A 7,349-nucleotide genomic window follows, 5' to 3' on the forward strand; every position below is an offset into this window, starting at 1 on the left:
GAGGTTTCTAATATCATTTTTTTCTAAACTGAATAGTTTGCGCGAGAGACACTTCCAAAGTGGTAAAATGTGTGTCCCCCCCCCTGTAACTTCTAAAATAAGAGAATGATAAAACTAAAAAAAATATATGATGTACATTACCATGTAAACTTCCACCGAAAATTGGTTTGAACGAGATCTAGTAAGTAGTTTTTTTTTATACGTCATAAATCGCCTAAATACGGAACCCTTCATGGGCGAGTCCGACTCGCACTTGGCCGCTTTTTATTATCTCTGACAATGCCAATAAATAGTCCAATAAAAAAAACCAAACTGGTTAAAAACCAGAAAATTAAATTTCAACTCAATGACAACTACCATAAGACTCAAATTCCAGCTACTTGTTTTCAATAGGAGCCCTCCGCAGTATTTTCTTCCCATGATTGTATTTATAGTGGTAGCTGACGATTTGACGTTGTTTTTGGCCATAGTTATAACAAATGTGAAATTATGTACCTGTTGGATTAATTTACTTAAAGTGAGGCCTGTCTTTCATCTGAAATTATTCACACCTATTGATTTTTTTACCTAAATCTCGCGAAGTTATTTTCAGGTAAACGATAAACCTCACTATTAGCAAAATGTCGCTTGTAAATTAATTCGAGTGTACAGACAAGGATATATAATTATTCTTGGCTGTACCTCCAGAGCTTAGTCTTCTTTGATGTTAAAATTGTATGAAATTCAAAATCGCACTCGTGTTCATTGTATATAGAGTACATATGTTTCGAATAATTGTATGTAAACGATAGGTGTAGTTTAACGAGCTCACGCGAGGGGCGACTTTGTTCTTCAAATACACTCTAGGACAATCAAAATGTGTCATATTGTATATAATTTCCGTACAAAATGACCCGTTTTTATTGTTCTTGTAATAAACTTGTTAGCCGCAAATTTGATGTCAGAACGGCAGTTTCTAATGTCGGATTCCCTAAATAATAGCTATGTGTCTAAGACTAGATTCAAGGCACAACTAATGTCTAAGTAATTATTAGATGCGAAACAGTTCTGTTGGTGGTTTTAAAGGAAAATATCTGTTTTTTAAACTAGAAATGTTAGTGACTTAGGGCTCATTTAGACGGTGCGAGAACTCGCATGCGAGTTTCATTACATTGCGTCATTTGATCGGTCGGCTGAATTGACGTAACCTCAATAGTCCGCAATGTACCTAAAATCGTATACGAGTTCGCACGCCGTCTAAATGAGCCCTTACACAGCTACAATCTAGTATAAGAATTGATTATTTCGGAAATCTGATGTTAAATTTGAAGTTATAATATGTATAAGTATAATAATATGGAGAACAAAAGGGCGCCTTCGCCGCCGCCACACATGACAAACCAAAAGGGCTCATTTAGACGGTGCGAGAACTCGCATGCGAGTTTCATTAGTCATTACATTGCGTTATTTGATCGGCCGGCTGAATTGATGTAACCTTAATTGTCCGCAATGTAACTACAATCGTATACGAGTTCGCGCGCCGTCGAAATGAGCCCAAACTTTAGAGCTGTGATCTGGAAATTAGCTGTAAACACTATACAGGTGGCGGCACTCGCGACTACCCGCGCACTTCAATGATGGGATTGAAAGTCACTCCATGATACAGTCACCAGCAATAATATGTTACACAGCGAAGGCCGCAAAAATATGTGACGCGCTCTTATTGCGCTACAAATAAGATCTTGTCAGATGTGTTTGCGGCCTTCGTTGCGTAACATATTATAGCTGGTGACTGTACAAGAACCACCACTGAAAATGCTTATTTGTTTTTATATAATTTACAAGACACAAAGATACGAAAATGGGAACTATCTCAAGCACTTGCAAGATTTTAACATGTCATTTCATTTGTCACAAGAAATGTCAAGCGCACGCCAACATCGTTTTTGATAAGATCATTGCCAAGCGGACCCCTGCAGGCTTCTATGAGCCGTGGCTAAAAGCCGAGGCAACGCTAGGAATAAAGAGTAAAAAGGATCACAAAAACTCAGTTCATATCGAGGTTTTGAGGTCTCTCCTGACCCTCAGTAGCTGGCATGGTGGAGAAATAATGTAATTTTATTATTATTATATAATTATAGGCGAGCAGCTATTGAGCTGATGAGCCTATGTCACACAGTGTCCAGTGTTATATAGTTCAGAGTTTGTATAGTCATATCACTTCACTAGTAATCATCAGTCTAACTTATTGTTTAAAAGCCAATTGTCCAATCTGTTTTTAAACACATTGACCGAGGGGGCAGTCACAACACTATCCGGTAAACGGTTCCAAGCCGCCACGACACGGTTGGACAAGGAATGATATGCAGCTTTAGTAGTAGTGGGAGTGCGAACAATTCGTAGGCTGTGACCTCGGGTCTCGCGGCTGACAGTTCTATTATTGATTATTTTGTGGATGTCAGGGAGGTTGTAACAGTGGGTGATAATCTTTGAATCCCATTATGTAAGTGAATGGGGTTAAGCACTGCCACGGCGGCTCCCGTATCGCACCTTGCTTACGTTTCACGTCATGTTTCACGAAACTACGGGTTACAGTGAAAACCGTGTGACCTTGATATACCTGCATTATAGCGGTAGCCACCAAGGCCCCTGGCAAAAGCGAAAATCCAAAATCTCTCAATAGATGGCGCCGCGCCGAAGAAGCTATCTAAACTCCTTCGATACACTTTGCCGGACAAGCATTGCCTACTTAAACGCAAATAATGCAGCCTGGATACGCACACTATGTCCTGCTTACACATGACGTTAAATAGCTAAGCTAGTGTGCGTTCAGCACGGGCGCGGAGCGCAGCGTAGCGAATCGGACGGTTTTGTTTACTTTTTAGGGACGGTATTGGACCAAGAGCTTATATAATTACACTAATAGCAAAGCGTAAAGGAAAGTCTAGGCAAGGAAATGTGACCTTTAGGCACCTATTATACTTGTAGACAAGTTTTATTTTCTTCTAGTGTTTTTAAAACCTAATACTTGAATGATGGACTGTCATTTGGTATACGCTGCCTTGACTCTTGACTAAACGAATTTTAGATCTCATACCGTTTTTCAAAAGCACCATATACCTAAGTCTGAGGGCCTACCGCGAACCACGTTCGACGTGTTACCTATGTCACACTTACGTACGAATTTACAAGTGCAACAGAGAGGCAACACGTCGAACATGGTTCGCGGTAGGCGCTCTGGTCTTTTAGGTATTTAACTAAATGTATATATACAAAACAGCATTGGCTGCATGACCTAGTCACCCAAGTCTGTTTTACTTTCTTTTAAAAACCTAAAATACTAGACTAGGATATTGAACTTGTAGCACGCTAGCATTGCCTTTAAAGTTTAAAGTGTCTTTACGTGTACCATTGCTGGCCTTATTCATTGGAAGTCCTTTGACTGTTATGACCGCTAGTGTGCTAGTCTCGTCCGTCCGCTGCACTGTGCGACGCTTAGTTACTAAATTGTACATATTGAATAAAATATTTTTACAAAATCTATTTGTTTGTTTTACTCTTCACCTTTCTTACGAGCTGGTAGCATATAAAAACAAGAGAAAATCACTCTGAGCATCTCATAATGTGGCCAGAAAATATGTAGTAAAATATTCAAGCGCGGAATGTAAGCAATATCTAACGCAGCCGAGTCTCAGCACTCATTGCTTGAAAATGGAGACCTAGGCTCGAAACATGCGTAATTATGAGGTTACCTGTAGTAAAATATTCAAGTGCGGAATGTAAGCAATACCATAGAGAATAAAATACATAGAGTGCTCACTCCATACATCAGTTTTAGTACCAAAAAGACTATTATAGTGCGTCAAGCAAATCTTGTCAGTAGCAATGTACTGCAAATTAAAGTAGGGTAACACCATGTAACACTCAAAGAGCAGAATTGCGGTAAGAAAAGCAGCAATGTACATCGAACCAAAACGTGTTTATTTTTCCGCCCTTCATACGTCAGTTCGAATGAATTATCATAACCTCAAATTTTAGTAATGTTTACCGTCAACGAGCATGATTGTACCTTAGCTTTGCTTGAGGTCATGCATAATCTTGGTATTTACCTAATGGTGACAGCAGAAATTTCTCTTGAAATAGAAACGATTCAGAATGTAAACAATAAGATGATGGCTGTCATTCACGATCCACATTCCACAGATAACACACAGATGACACGCGATTTTGGAATTATTCGAACACAGTGTTGCTAACCCGCGATTTTTCAAATTTGCCGCCTTTTACTACTGACAAGATTTGGTTGATCCAGTATAGCATCGAGTAGCGGAACTAGAGTCTGTACGGAAAGAGAAGAGTCGTGGAATGTATGGGGCCCAATACATTCCACGACTCTACTCTTTCCGCACAGACTATCAGTACTGCTACATCTATTGTCAAGTAGCAGTACTGATAGTTCCGCTACTCGATGCTAGATGTAGACTCTGAAATTAACAGTCTGAACTGATGTATGGAGTGAGCACTTGTCTTACTATATTTCTCTACGGCAATACCTAACGCAGACGAGTCTCAGCACTCATTGCTTGAAAATGGAGACTCAGGCTCTCCGAAACATGCCGCGTGTAATTATGAGGTTATATTCAAGCGTGGAATGTAAGCAATACCTAACGCAGACGAGTCTCAGCACTGATTGCTTGAAAATTGAGTACACCTGGTGGGGCTGGTGATGTACTGCAAAAAAAACCGGCCAAGTGCGAGTCGGACTCGCGCACGGAGGGTTCCGCACCATCAACAAAAAAAAGAGCAAAACAAGCAAAAAAACGGTCACCCATCCAAGTACTGACCCCGCCCGACGTTGCTTAACTTTGGTCAAAAATCACGTTTGTTGTATGGTGGTTTAGTATTTGTTGTTATAGCGGCAACAGAAATACATCATCTGTGAAAATTTCAACTGTCTAGCTATCACGGTTCGTGAGATACAGCCTGGTGACAGACGGACGGACGGACGGACGGACGGACGGACAGCGGAGTCTTAGTAATAGGGTCCCGTTTTTACCCTTTGGGTACGGAACCCTAAAAATGTAAATACCTAGTTACCCCTACCTATACTTTCGTGAACCTAGATGATTCTTTCTAGGTTCGATCCCTGGAAGGCATACTTACTTTGTTCTATTGTACAGTCGCCATCAGATATATCGGAGCGGCAAAGGTGCTCACAAATATCTGAACACGCACTCTAAGCTTTGACAATAGAGGCGTGTTCAGATATTTGTGAATACCTTGGCCGCTCCGATATATCTGATGGCGACTGTATGTGGTCAAGGGTTGTAAATAAAACAAGCGAGTACAATGCATTATTATTCAGCTTCTCTCTCGTATATAAAAGTCGCGGCCGTCGCGCGGCCTCCGCCGAGTCGGCGTCCTACTCTAACACAGCTTGCTTCACATTTGTATTTACATAGCGTTACTCGTGCCCCTGCGAACAAAATAGTATTTTATGCAACCGTTGTTTAAGAGAGGTCAAAAAAGGCGAGTGGCGTGAGTAACAATTTGAGGCGAAGCCGAAAATTGTTAATAAAGACGCCACGAGTATTTTTTGACTCAGTTAAACAACGTAGCATACAATACTTTTTCTACGACCAAGCACTTACTTTGAAATAAAATTGTAAATTTAACAAATATTTTTAATTCAAGAAGTAACAAAAATCCTGGTACGGGCGGGAAAAGAATGAATGAATGAATGAAATAAAAAAAACATGTATATGGTTCACTTATTTGTCAGAGATGACATTTAAAATAAGGTTGGCAACACGGTATTTCATTCAATATTTTTTTTCTACTCCAGCACTTAAATGTGTCAATTAAATGACTGACAGTGATATCTAAAGCAATGTCATTTGAATGCTTTGTCTATAGGCTCATAAGATGACTGCTAGCAGTCATCTTATGAGTATAATACAACTGCTTTATTTTTTTTAAAGATACAAGTTCCGATCATCTTGATTGAAAGAGGTATGTTTTCATTTACAATAATAACTCTTTTTTTTTTTTAAATAATAACTCAATTTTTTTTAAATAATAACTCAATTTTTTTTTAATAATAACTCTTTTTTTTTAATAATAACTCTTTTTTTTTAATAATAACTCTTTTTTTTGCTGCAGCTGTCATAGAAAAAGTAATGTATGCAACAGCTCATAATTGGTTCTTAAAATTCTCGGGTCTTTTTTTACAAAACTCGACTACGTCTCGTTTTGTAACTTCGACCCTTGAATTTTAAGAACCCTTATTATATCACTGTTGCATAAACTACTATTAAGTGGTCATTACACGAAGTATCGTAAAATCGCCAAAAAGATACTGCGTGTATGCACAAATTCTTTTTTGGGGAATAGACTAAAGACTTCTCTTGACAACTATAAGATAGGGGTTTAAAGGTGTGTGCACGACCCTTTAAATGACAAATAAAAGCACGGGAGTAGAAAATAGTACATTACGATACAGTTGCGAAAAGTAGGAAATTCGCAACGAGTGGCCATAAATCGACACGAGTTGCGAATTACCTTTTCGCACGTGTATTGTACAACGAAGCATATCGACGGCCTGCCACTTAAAGGGATAAAAGACAACTCTAACATTAGTTAGAACAAAGTATATGCGTATTAACGCATATTGTCTGTTTTCGAAAAGAACCTCCCTCTTTTTGATAGTCGGTTAAAATAAAATCGATTGTGACCTCATTTCCTATAATTGTACATGTACAGTAAGTACTTAAAATAGTTTCATTGAACATACGAGACATATTTTCACATCATTACTATATTCGTCCTACTGCTGGGCACGTGTATTCTTTGACAAGAGGATTTTGACTATAACTTCCTACACCTTTCACCATTGGCAACTGGTAAATGACAATAATATCTCGTACAGTCAGCAGCAATAGTTGTATCGGGCCAGGTGTTCAAAATGATCTCGACGCGACTGTATTGTTAAAAGAATAAGAGCGCGTCAAGGTAATTTTGAGCACCTCGCCCGCTTAGCAACTTCTGGTGCGACTTGGAGCCCGTTTCTCAAAAGCTTGTAACTTGTAATACAAGCGGATGTCACTTTTTGACAGCCTTTGTTAAAAAGGGACTTCCACTTGTTGACCGAAGCGTAGCGAAGGTCTACGTTTTGACTCGGGCATTTTGCTTTTGTATGTCCGGATGTTCTCCTCTACAGGTCACAATTCTCAACCGATTCTTGTGAAATTTTGTGACCAGATTCTATGAGTAAATAAAATTTTTTTGTCGATCCCGTTTTTGGAAATTTTCAAAAATGGAGGAGTTGTGATACCTCGCGCTTAAAACAAATAGTCGTATCGATATCATAA

The sequence above is a fragment of the Cydia amplana genome, chromosome 9 (genome assembly GCF_948474715.1).
Source record: "Cydia amplana chromosome 9, ilCydAmpl1.1, whole genome shotgun sequence".
NCBI lineage: Eukaryota > Metazoa > Arthropoda > Insecta > Lepidoptera > Tortricidae > Cydia > Cydia amplana.